Source organism: Pipistrellus hanaki (genome assembly GCF_964339955.1).
Source record: "Pipistrellus hanaki genome assembly, chromosome: 1".
NCBI lineage: Eukaryota > Metazoa > Chordata > Mammalia > Chiroptera > Vespertilionidae > Pipistrellus > Pipistrellus hanaki.
In genome coordinates this window covers 129,208,880-129,222,062 of record NC_140503.1, presented here as the reverse complement: position 1 = coordinate 129,222,062, position 13,183 = coordinate 129,208,880, and the positions used below count along the sequence as shown (strand labels likewise).

The following is a 13,183-nucleotide window of genomic DNA, read 5'->3' as shown; positions in this document are numbered from 1 at the left end:
AAAAAAAATAAAACAGTTTATTCTTAAGAAAAAAAGAATAGATGTTAAATGTTTATTAAAATAGTGATATATAAATGTCTAAAGACTGCAAACAACATAGAAATAGGAACACAAAGATGGGAAGTTCCCTATTCTCCCCTTTCCCAGGAACAACCAGAGTTAATGGCTTAGTGGACAGCTTCCAGATCTTTCTCTGTACGTTGCAATCAAATACAGGGTGAGAGAAGGGTACAATAAGAAAATATGGCTGTACTTAAGTACTTCCTTATTGAAATTACTTTCATTTTTCTCATATCTTGTACATCCTTCCATGCTAGTACTTTATATACCTACTTTATACTTTTTAACTGCCTTGTAGGGTTCCACTCAATGGGTATAATTGCAAATGAATATAACCCCCAGAATTTTTTTTTATTGATTTTTAGAGATAGAGAGACATTGATTTGTTGTTCCACTTATTTATGCACTCATTTCATTTGTTGATTCTTATATATTCCCTGACCTGGAATTGAACCAATGGTCTCTTGGTGCATGGGACATCAACGAAGGCATATTGGCCAGGGCAAGTCAAATGCATTTAGTATACCCAATCTACTGAACTTCATAGCTTAGCCTGGCCAGTTTCTGCTGAAGGTGTATTGCTTTCACATCATCATAAAGTAAAAAGCTTATGACTTTAGCTCAGTTTGTTAGAGCTGCATCCCCATATGCTGAGGTTGAGGTTGCAGGTTCAATCCCCGGTCAGGGTACATACAAGAACAAACCAATGGTCCTGGCAAATGTGGCTCAGTTGATTGAGCATTAACTTGTGCACCAAGAGGTCACCAGTTCCATTCCAGTCAGGGTACATGCCCAGGTTTTGGGCTTGATCCCCAATGGGGGCTATGCAAGAGGCAGCCAATTGATGTTTCTCTCTCTTCTTTTCCCTTCCTCTCTCTCTAAAACCAATAAAAACATCAACCAATGAATACATAAAAAGTGACACACAAAAAATCAATGTTTCATACTCCCTAAAAAAATCAATAATTTTTTTAAATTTAAATTTTTAAAAAATCAGCTGTTTAAGATAAGGGGACAGTGAAGGAAGTGACCTCAATACATCTGTGCTCATTCGGTGTCATTTGTATGCTCTCCCCATGACTGCATGGTTTCCTCTAGGCGCTCGGTTTCTTCCCACATCCCAAAGAAGTGCACTTGGCATTAATGTTCTGTCTAGTAAGTGAATTATCCCCTTGACATTATCCCCTGTCTAGTAAATGAATCTAAACATCAAAATAGATTCACCTCTTTCCTCCCACCCCCCGTCCTCGTTCACAGGTATAAGACTTTTGTCCAATCTCTTCCCACCTCCCCACACACACGCCCTAACCCCTGAGAATTATCAGTCCACACCCTTTCCATGCCCCTGATTCTATTCCATCCACCAGTTTATTCTGTTCATCAGATTTTTTTATTCATTTGACTTTTAGGTTCACTTATTGATAGATTTTAAAAAGTGGCCCTCTGATGGAAGGGCTATTTGTCCAGGATGGGTCCCACCTGGCCCTGAGCTTCCTGGAGGAGTCTGGCCACTCTTGATCCTTAAATGGAATCAGCAGCTTGGAAAATAAGAATCTTACTTGTTTATATTTATCAATAGGTTTCAAGAACCTATTGATGCCATTAGGTGAGGATTCACTGTATACTATTACTACCACAAAAATCTGTTGTTTTTACCCCATTGAGACATTATGTCACTTGGGAGGGATAATTTCTCTAATACCTGGTTTACTAGTAAGGACCAGTTTACTGAATATGACATTCCGGGTTTGAATCCTATTGCACCACTCACCAGCCGTTTATCTTGGCCAAATCCTAATCTCTCTGAGTCTGTTTCCTTAACTGTATACCAGATTTAGTAATACCTACTTATGTGGTAATTACAAGGATTAAATGATCCAGTGCCTGGCCAAATAGAACCTGAAAATAGTAGTTTTATTTTGTATCAGAAGACTTTACAAGGATAGAACAATGGAATACAAAATGGGAGGGATGGTACTAGTGAAGAAGAGAAGCCAGGAGTGGTCAGGTGTGTATTAACAGAAAGATTTAGCTGGGCATCTGAATGAGGGCTTGACAATGAGGGAGGAAATGCAAGAAGGGGGGGGAGGGGTGGACAATGGCAGAACTGGACCTGCCATACCTCCTCCAGACCAAGTGCAGCAGTGAGACCTTCCGGGAAGGCATGCCATTTGGTTCTGTGATTCTCCCCTCAGTCATCAAGGGATTGCCTGGAAAGCTGCTGCTGCTTCTTCTTCTTCTTCTTCTTCTTCTTCTTCTTCTTCTTCTTCTTCTTCTTCTGAGAGAGAGAGAGAGAGAGAGAGAGAGAGAGAGAGAGAGAGAGAGACCTGTTGTTCCACGGGGGATGGAACGCACAACCTTGGTGTAGTGGGACGATGCTCTAACTCACTGTACTACCCGGCCAGGACCCACAGGAAAAGCTTCTGATTTGGCCTGAACACTTGGTCAACCTAAACTTGAGGCTCGGGGCAGCCAGTAGCCCCTTGCCTCCCCGTTTCCCTACTCCCTGCAGCATGCAGTTTAGACCTGAGGGAAACATGAGGGCCCACTACCCCTCAGACATGAAACAGGGTGCTTGTGAAATGGAAAGAAATCATTGCAGGACCGGAAGTTCACCACAGAGAAAAACGTGTTTTCTAACTACTTCATCCATACAACAGCAGCTTTGTTCTGCCCACTAACTTGTGGCCTTCGGGGATGCTGTGCAGGCCCTCCGTGATTGGGCAGGGAACGCACAGTCCTTTGATAATAGCAGTTTATCCCGGCCTCTAAATCACAGTAACACACCCACGAAGAATGGTTCAAGCAAATGCAGCCCAGACTCCGGGTCTGACCCTGAAATAAAAACCCACCCTCACGGAGAGAAGCACCAGCTTCCTTGGACATTCAAAAGAAACAATAACTTTGGGACCCTGCATACATCTGCACTTACCTGTCATTCAGACAAAACATCAGCAGAGGCCCTTACCTGTTTGGCTCAGTGGATAGAGCATCGGCCTGTGGACAGAAAGGTCCCAGGTTGGATTCTGGTCAAGGGCATGTACCTTGGTTGAGGGCACATTCCCAGTAGGAGGTGTGCAGGAGGCAGCTGATTGATGTTTCTCTCTCATGGATGTTTCTATTGTAACTCTCTATTCCTCCCCCTTCCTCTCTGTAGACATCTGTTTTAAAAAAAAAAATCAATAAAATATATTAAAACAAAACAAAAAAACATCAGCAGAGAAAATGTGTTACCCCATAGAGGCCTGTCTACATTCACACTTCATCTGGGAAAAAGAAAGAAGAAACATCGATTTGTTTCATTTATTCCACTAATTCATGCATTCAGTGGTTGATTCTCTTTTTAAAAATATGTTTTTATTGATTTCAGAGAGGAAGAGAGAGAGAGAGAGAGAGAGAGAGAGAGAGAGAGAGAGAGAGAGACATCAATGAGAGAGAATCACTGTTTGGCTGCCTCCTGCACACCCTATACTGGGGATTAAGCCCACAACCTGGGCATGTGCCCTGACAGGGAGTCTAACCTTGACCTCCTGGTTCATAGGTCGATCCTCCACCACACAGGTTAGGTTACTCTTACGTTCCATAACTACTAGTATATTGCTTGCAGGGATGCTATTGACACAGTAGTTGGCTGTGCCCCAGACAAATGGAATGCTGGTCTATTCCCATAAGCCTTTATCCCAATCTTCATTACAAGGAGGGCACTGCCATGTGCTCTCAATCAGAATCTCTTGTCCAAGGTTCCTGGTTTGGCTGACGATGTCTTGCTCTATACAACTTTTGTCATCACAGTTTGAGTTATAATGACTGATTTCGGTCCGAGGAATCTGATGGCGAGCATTGAAGAGACAAGCTGCCAATTTGTGACATCAGGATGACTATTTCTGCACTTGATAAGATGATAAGGAAACCTGCAGACTCTTAATCTGGTGGTTTTTATCATAGGGACATTGTATTAGCTTTTCAGGATTCAGGGAATCAATGTAAGTTTTTTCATGTTGGAAATTAAATAGCTGAATCCAAGTGCTGGGTCAAGACAATCTCTCCACACAGTCACCTCCACACCCTTGTTGATTCTTGTCTGTGCCTTGACCAGGTATCAAACCTGCAACCTTCAGAGCAGCTTTCCTGGGAGGCACTGGATGAGCTGAATGAAGCAGCACTACACAGCCAGGCATGCCCCTCAAGTCCACATCCCAGGTCACTTTTATCCTACACTAGGAGGGTTTCTTTAGGCACTTGGGTGGCAGGACCCCTGGAGACAAAACCACCATTTGACAGCACTAAGTGGGCAGAGAGAGGGACAGGGGAAGGAAGTTCATGGTACATTCCAGAGTGTGAAAACACCTAATTATGCCACATTTCCAAACAGCACGCATGGGCAGATTCTACCTTCTCAGGTAGTAATTTGGAAAAGTGTCAAAGGTGCCATGGGAGAAAAGGGCAAGAAAAATAGGGAAGAGAAAGTGTGGGGACCAGAGGATGTGCTTCCACAACCCAGGATAAACCTCACAGCTCACTGACCCAACTTGTAAACCTGTTATTTTTTGAAAGCGAAAATTCTGTATTTTATTCTGTTAAAATGAAATTCTGTCCAAAGCATTTTAAAATACTTTATTTATTTATTTGTTTTAAAAAAATACATTTTATTGATTTTCAACAGACAGGAAGGGAGAGGGATAGAGAGCTAGAAACGTCGATGAGAGAGAAACATTGACCAGCCGCCTCCTGCACACCCCCACCGGGATGTGCCTGCAACCAATGTACATGCCCTTGACTGGAATCGAACCTGGGACCTTTTAGTCTGCAGACCAACGCTCTATCCACTGGCCAAACTGGTTTCGGCTATTTATTTATTTGTTGTTAATCATCACCAGGGGATATTTTTCCATTGATTTTTAGGGAGAGTGGAAGAGAGAAGGAGAGACAAAGAGAAACATGGATATGACACATGAAATAGTTGCCTCCTGCACAAGCCCTGACCAGGACCTGGGCTAGGGAGGAGCCTGCAACCAAGGTATGTGCCCTTGACAGGAGACCGGACTCCAACCTGGGACCCTTTGGTCCACAGGCTGACATTTTATCCACTGAGCCAAACCAGCTAGGGCTAAACCAGCAGTTTTAAAAAGTGCTTTGGGCCCTCTCTGGTTTGGCTCAGTGGATAGAGCGGCCTGCGGACCAAAGGGCCCGGATTGGTTGTAGGCTCCTCCCCAGCCCAGACTCTGGTCAGGGCTTGTGCAGGAGGCAAGTAATCCATGTGTTTTTCTCACACTAATGTTTCTCTCTGTCTCTCCCTCTCTCTTCCACTCTCCACAAAAATCAATGGAAAAATATCCTCCGGTGAGGATTAACAACAACAACAACAAAATCTAGTTTAGCTCTGGCTATGTAGCTCAGTTGGTTAGAGAATCGTCCTGATATGCCAAGGTTGCAGGTTCAAACCCTGGTCAGGACACATATAAGAATCCACCGGCCGAAACTGGTTTGGCTCAGTGGATAGAGCGTCAGCCTGAGGACCGAAAGGTCCCGGGTTCGATTCCGGTCAAGGGCATGTACCTTGGTTGCAGGCACATCCCCAGTAGGGGGTGTGCAAGAGGCAGCTGATCTATGTTTCTCTCATCGATGTTTCTAACTCTCTATCCCTCTCTCTTCCTCTCTGTAAAAAAATCAATAAAATATATTTTTTTAAAAAGAATCCACCAATGAGTGTATAAATAAGTGTAACAATGAATTGATGTTTTTCCCTTCCTCTCTTTCTAAAACCAATCAATAAATAAACATAAAAATAAAAAAGAAACTTCTGGTCCTAGCCAGTTGGGCTCAGTGGTTAGAGCATTAGCCTGCAGATTGAAGGGTCACAGATTCAATTCCGGTCAAGGGCACATGTTTGTATTTTGGGTTCAATCGCCAGTAGGGGGCATGCCAATTAATGAGCAGTTTCAGATTCACAGCAGAATTGAGCAGGAGGTACAGAGATTTGCCAATGTGCCTCCCTGCCTCCTCATTATCAACATCTGGCACCAGAATCCCATTTGTGTGGGTGTGGCATGTTTTTCCCTCTGAGCCCAGTGTGCCAGAATCAGGATCTTTCTGCCTCAACCTGCCTACAGCCAACGGCCTGCCTTGATGGTGGAGGGGAGCCAGGCACCCAATGCTCCTTGTACACAACCAGTTCTGTTTCCACCCCCTCTCATGGGCTGACCTCCTGGGTACCTTTTTTCTGCAACTCCTGGTCTTTCTGGGTCCTCTCGCTTGAATGAGTTTGCTTCTTAATGTCTTACCTCCATGTAGGCCCTTAGTTTTCCACTTTCTCTGGCCTGTTAGGTCAGTTAGATTTGACCATCTGCTTTCTTTCAAAATGTCATTACCTTCTTTTAACAGCTGGTCTTTTTCATTCTCTTTGAACACTTGAGTTTATATCCCTTTTAATCCTTTAATGCCATTTTAGCAGAGTTTGGGGAAGGAATCAAGTTAAAGGCTTGTGCTTAATTGTGAAATGTCATTTCAAATTCAGTCTTTTATTTATTTATTTATTTATTTATTTATTTATAATATATTTTATTGATTTTTTACAGAGAGGAAAGGAGAGGGATAGAGAGTTAGAAACATCAATGAGAGAGAATCATTGATCAGCTGCCTCTTGCACATCCCCAACTGGGGAATGTGCCCGCAACCAAGGTACATGCCCTTGACCGGAATCGAACCTGGGACCTTTCAGTCCGCAGACCGACGCTCTATCCACTGAGCCAAACCGGTTTCGGCCAGTCTTTTATTTTATTATTGTTTTCCTACTCCCTCCTCAATCCCCCTCCCGCACACACCCACTCGCACCCACTCTAATGAGTGCCGTTACAGTTCAGCTTCCACTTGGTAAGTATATATTGAACATGATATCAAGATATGCATGTGTCTTTAAATTTTACAGTAATGGTATTGTACTAGAAATCTCATTCTGTTCCTCACTTTCTCAACACTGTTTTCAACTGCCTCCACTTGGCTACATTGTAGTTTAATTTTTCTGACTGCTGCATGAAGATTTCCTCCTCAACTCTTGGCTACCATATATTAGAAATTGATGAACATTTTAGTACATTTTATACACTAGAAACTTTCTTTTTCCCTGTGTACCCAGGAAAAGAGGGCTGGGACAAAGATTCACACAGGTTAAATTGATTAAATATTACCAGATTTCTCTCCAGAACTGCTGTAGCAGTGAAAACTTCTCAGAGCCCTTGACATCTTGAATGTGACTCCATCATAGGAGGCTATGCCAGGCAGCATTTCTCAAACTTATATGACCATGGAACTCTCTCTGTGAAAAAGACCATGAGCCTTCAGTGTCTCCCAATACACTGGGGATACTAAGGAAGATTACACAGGACTAGAGGAGCAGCATGCTGTTTTGGGAAATGGGGCAATATTAGTAGCTTTAATCCAGCTTTTTTGTTTGTTTTTGTTGTTAATCCTCAACCAAGGATATTTTTCTATTGGTCTTTTTAGTGAGAGTGGAAGAGAGAAGAGAAAGACAGAGAGAAACATCAATGTGAGAGAAGCACATTGATTGGTTGTCTCCTGCATACACCCCAATCAGGGGGCCCTGGCCGGGAGGAATGAGCAACCAAGGTATGTACCCTTGACCAGAATGGTCCCCAGGTGGACGCTCTATCCATTTAGCCAAACCGGCTAGGGCAACCCAACTTATTTTTTAAATATATTTTTATTGATTTCAGAGAGGAAGGGAGGAGAGAGAGGAGAGTAACATCAATGATGAGAGAGAATCATTGGTTGGCTGCCTTCTGCACACCCACTACTGGAGATTGAGCCTGCAACCTAGGCATATGCCCTTGGCCGGAATCGAACCTAGGACCCTTCAGTCTGATGCTCTATCCATTGAGCCAAACCGGCAAGGGCCGGAATCAAACCTAAGACCCTTCAGTCTGATGCTCTATCCATTGAGCCAAACCAGCTAGGGCCCAACTTATTTTTAATCTAACAAAGTCATTCTTATATCCTTCACTGCATAGTAAATACTTACTTGCTGGTTAACCCAATAAGTTATTTTTCTGTTATCTGAGGAAAGTCAAGATGTTCTTCCTAATACTTTGTTTCATATATAATATATATTTCTGGTAGGAATCAAGACTAACCTTGGAATTTTTTTCCTGGGCCATGGGCAACTGAGGTTCAATGGTCAAAATTGTGACTCTTTCAGTAAACACAGGCATCTGCTCCCAAACTATTGGTAAGAGTGCCAAAATTAATATTCAGTTCTGACAGGCAGATAACCCTTACAGTGGTATAGAGAGGAGAGTTAATTTTAAAACTTTAAAATTAGAAGTAGTAATTAGGTTTCAAAGGTAAAGTGGTTTTGAAAAAAAAAAAAAATAGCCCAATCCAAAGTAGGCTATACCATTGCAATCATTAAACAAATAAATCTGGAATTAAAATGTAATTTCTGTGTAGATAGAACCCATTCTACTTAGCTCACTAAGCCCTAGCTAGCCCAGTGCTTGGCATAGAGGAGACCCAATAAATAATTGTTGAAGAAATAAATGAAAAAAAAATCAGCCATTTTAATTTCAAAAGCCTGATAGTGGAAGATTGGATATAAAACTTTAAAGGTATATATTTATATAATAAATACAACTATGAAAAAGTGTTCCCCTAAACCACCTATAAATATAGGAGATAGAGTCAGACTAGAACACCATTCTTTTAGAGTTAAGGAAATGTAATGTACACTTACTGGAGTATCTGTCCATCCCTCTTTCATGGGAATTAACCACCCCTTCCACAGGTGTGGATTCCTGGATTTCTGCCACTTGACTCTTTGTCCTAGCTGTTGGATCAAGTTAATTGGATCAAGTTGGACATAGCACTGGAGATAGGCCAATCAGATTCTCTCTTCTGGAAATAAATGTGATGTTGAATTATGAAAACCTGCATGGTCTAGACCAGTGGCTCTCACTGGAGGTGTTCTTTGCCCCCAGGAACACTGGCAACATCTGGAGACATTCTGATTGTTATCCTGGGGCAGGGGAGAGGTTGGGTGTTATGGCATCTTGCAGGTGAGGGCAGGGATGCTGCTAAACATCCTACAATGCACAGGCCTGCCCTCACCACAGAGAGTGTGAGGCTGGGAAACCTTGCTACAGTGTGAGCACCTGAAAAGACAAAATGTAACTCAGTTGACTGGGGCTGCCAGCCGTCTATCCTCCACACCCAAGGGAAACCGACAGACTCAGCCTGTACAAAGAGAAAATAACGAAGTGTACCGAGAGGAGCTGAGCTTAGTTACAATTCCTGATTCCAGTTCCTCCCAGAGACCTGACTACATTTTTGCCCTTTTATCCTTCTAATATATTCTCCTTTTATTAAGATAGCCTGACATGGGTTTTTGTTACTTAAAACCAAAGTGAGTTAAATTAATACAAGAAACATTCAAGTAAATTATTTTACAGTGACTTAAGCGATATTAAGGCGCCGAAACTGGTTTGGCTCAGTGGATGGAGCGTCAGCATGCGGACTGAAAGGTCCCAGGTTTGATCTGGTCAAGGGCATGTACCTTGGTTGCGGGCACATCCCCAGTGGGGGGTGTGCAGGAGGCAGCTGATTGATGTTTCTCATCAATGTTTTTAACTCTCTATCCCTCTCCCTTCCTCTCTATTAAAAAAATCAATAAAATATATTTTAAAAAAGAGATATTAAGGCTCATGCAGCTTTGAGATTGGTCATTCTTTGATTGAACAAATAAGTAAAATGAAATAATTCATTTCCATTACTTTTCCTTGTTGCTTCCCCACAACTTCTCTACAATTAGGTGCTAGAATGAGTTAAAAACCTCCTGTAAGGCAAAGGAATGTAGGACATGCTGGCATTTTGCTAATGAGTCTTCTGGGAATCGGGACACCTTGCTCACCTGCTCCACCTCCACACTGAGCCCCGCCCCACTCACCAACTCCTAGTCAGTATTTACCCAGCTCCACAGTGATTTCCATTTTGCATATTATTTTGTATGTCCGTGTATCTCATCAGTCTTGGTACTGATTTCATTTCTCTATATACAGGAACTCAATTGTGAACTAGGGCAAGCCACTGAAATGGTCTTTGATACTCAGTTTCATTATGGAAGTTACATTTTTCTTTATCTAAGTCTAGGAATATTGTGAATTCGTTACTGTGAATTCATTTCTTTATCCAATCATAAATGGTTTCTTAATCATTTAGGAGTCCTTGGACCCTTTGGGAATCTGATGGGTGGATCCTCTCTCAAAAATGTGTATGTGTACTGTCTTTTGCATACAGATCTGAGGGTGCATAGACTGTTTAGAGAGCCACCATAACTACCTCCCAGCTTATGAACCCTGCATTTAATATTTATTTAGTGTCTCCTATGTTCTAGATGGTAAGAAAAAAAAGGTGGAAAAATTAGAGTTCTACCCTTCAGAGGAACACAACTTGGCAAGACTACAGAGCAGCAAACATCCAATTAAAGCCCAAGTAATATACGTTCAGAGAAGGGTGATAGAGAGTGCTGTGGTAACCCCGAACAGAACATAATCTGGGTTGGGAATTAAAGAAAGATTCCTGGAAGAAGTGATTCTGCACTGAGAATTCTGACAAGCAGAAGAAAGCAAGGTCAAGTAGAAGGCTAGGTAAGACCACTGCAGACGGGGAGAAGGGTATGTAGAAGGGAAAGAGCCTGGTGAAAGGTTTAGAGCAGCATTGCTAATGGTCTGTCCATTGGCTCTCAGCTCCATTCCTGCTGTATCTCAGGGGCCTGAGTCAGCAAACCACACTGCCCAGATCCCTCTGCCAAGTGGTTTCTAGAGAGATTCTGCCAATGGAGGGCTGGAGGCAGGAGGGAGAGAAGCCATGTCCCACTGCTGTCTGCAGCGTCCCCAGTTGTGGCAGCAGTTGCACCCAGTGAGTGGGGTCTGCTGGGCCCAGCTGCAGTGGTGGCCTGGCTCCAGCAGTGGCAGGAATGGCTGTGGGTGGGCTGAGCAGCACAGCAGTCATGAGCATTGGTAACACCATCGCCTGTCCTGCTCCAGCCCAGAGCTTCAGGCAGTTCCTAACTCCTGGGTAACCGTATCTTTTTTGCCCCTCTGGCCCTTTCACGTTTTGAAAACAATTCCCTATATTGCCCCTTTAAAATATTTAGAGTGTTTCTCTTTGTCTGATGGGACATGACTAATACAGCAATGAATCAGAAAATATGGTGAGGGGTGGAGGAGGGTTGTGGTGAGAGATGTAGTTGACCAGGTAATTGAGGGCCAGATCATTCAGATGATCAGATGTTTGGATTTTATTGTAAGAGCAATGAAAAGATTGTATTTTATTTATTCAAAGGTAGTTGTTTAAAAAGACAGCATTAAAATATTTAATGACATAAAAATTTAAAATATCTATAGGTTAATAACAAATAAACATCATAAACCAAAGCTAAAGACATGGTCAGTGGGTATCATTATTCAAATCAACTATCATAGTTTTTATATTTTTAATTTGTTAATGCATTTATAGTTCTATAAGCAAATTATGCTAATTTGAATAAAATATAGGCAAAGGACATAAACTGGAAACTCAGTTTTATAACTTTAGTCAACAATCAGCAGTTATTTCTCATCCACATTAACTGCTTGTAGATTGCTTTTAATATATATTTTAATTTTTTTATTAATCTCACTCAGGGATATTTTTTATTTATTATTTTATTTTATTTTTTAAATACATTTTTATTGATTTCAGAGAGGAAGGGGAAGAAAGAGAGAGAGAGAGAAAAAGAGAGAGAAAGAGAGAAACATCAATGATGAGAGAGAATCATCAATTGGTTGCCTCCTGCATGCCCTGCATGGAGGAGGGAGCCTGCAACCCGGGCATGTGCCCTAACCAGGAATCAAACTGTGGCCTTCTGTGTCATAGATAGATGCTCAACCACTGAGTTATGCAGTCAGCCAGGCTCCATTAATTTTTAGAGAGAGTGGGAAGGAAGAAGGGAGAGAGAAAGTGAAACATCAATGTGAGAAAGACACATCGATTGTGGTTTGCCTCCTGCATGCACCCGGATGGGACTTGCAATCCAGGTATGTGCCCTTAACTGGGTTTCAAACTTGAGACCTTTCAGTGGTTGGGCCTGTGCTCTAACCACTGATTAACACCAGCCAGGATATTTGTAGATTTTTAACTGGAACATAGGTAATCAATGTGTAGAGGTTGTTTGGTGAAACTTCATCCTTATTACATTTTCTAGACAACCACACTGGGATATGATATGAAACATTGCTTATTTCTTTTTCCCAGACAGCTTTGTTGAGCCTGGTGAATGTGCACATCTGGTGTTTCTATATCCTTTATGGCAAATTTCTGGATCCCTTTAAGTGCCTGAAGATCACACTTCTTCAAACCTACTCCATGGATGGGCTTATGAATGTTGATGGTGTATTCTCTGGTCACTACCTTGTTGGTGGCAGAACAGCCCTTCTCACCATCCTTCTATGTGGGAGCCATTAAATTGGAAAGCTGGAAACTCATGAAAGTTTTTAAATACATGGTCAATTCAGTCACCTTTAATTTTCTTGTTTTCTCCCACGCCTTTTTTTTTTTTTTTTTTTAAGAGAGAGAGAGAGAGAGAGAGAGAGAGAGAGAGAGAGAGAGAGAGAGAGAGAGAAACATAGATGAAAAGAACTATCCATCAGCTGCCTCCTGCACGCCCCCTACCAGCCATCAAGCCCGAAACCTGGGCATGTGCCCTGACTGGGAATCGAATCAGCAACCCTTCGGTGTTTGAGATCCACGCTCAACCAACTGAAGCACACTGGCCAGGACAGTCACTTTTGATTTTTATGAAGATCATTTAGGTCATAATATGGAGAACAGGTTTGAGACTACCAAGTTGAAGGTCAGGTGTCCAATCAGGAAGCTTTTGCAATTATCTAGGGGAGAATTTGATGGTGGTCTATACCAGGGTAGCAGCAGTGAGTTTGAAATGAAGGATTGGAAGGATTTTTATGAGGTGGGATGGCCAGAACAAAATGGCAGATTAAAGATGGCTACAGATTCGCTGGCTCACTTTCCATCGATGGGTGGGATCTATAGCTCCTCCTTTTGTATTTAGGTGATT

General features: G+C 42.3%; 1 protein-coding gene, 1 long non-coding RNA gene and 1 pseudogene across 4 annotated transcripts in view; 1 reads left to right on the top strand and 2 right to left on the bottom strand.

Annotated features, from left to right (window-relative positions):
* The window catches only part of ANKRD16 (ankyrin repeat domain 16), a 181,345-nt gene that overhangs the window by 38,312 nt on the left and 129,850 nt on the right, over window positions 1-13,183 (top strand). The gene's annotated exons all lie outside the window — the stretch shown is intronic.
* Window positions 1,956-3,266, bottom strand: LOC311614391. Of its 2 annotated transcripts, none has more exons than XR_014793633.1 (2): window positions 2,993-3,266; window positions 1,956-2,338 (listed from the first exon to the last, which is right to left on the bottom strand). It is a non-coding gene; the product is annotated as an uncharacterized lncRNA (long non-coding RNA). The 2 variants fall into 2 exon arrangements; XR_014793634.1 differs by having other exon boundaries at window positions 1,956-2,335.
* Window positions 3,437-6,347, bottom strand: LOC311620905 (gametocyte-specific factor 1-like; annotated as a pseudogene). Its single transcript has 2 exons — window positions 6,342-6,347; window positions 3,437-4,147 (listed from the first exon to the last, which is right to left on the bottom strand). The product of its transcript is annotated as a gametocyte-specific factor 1-like (transcript).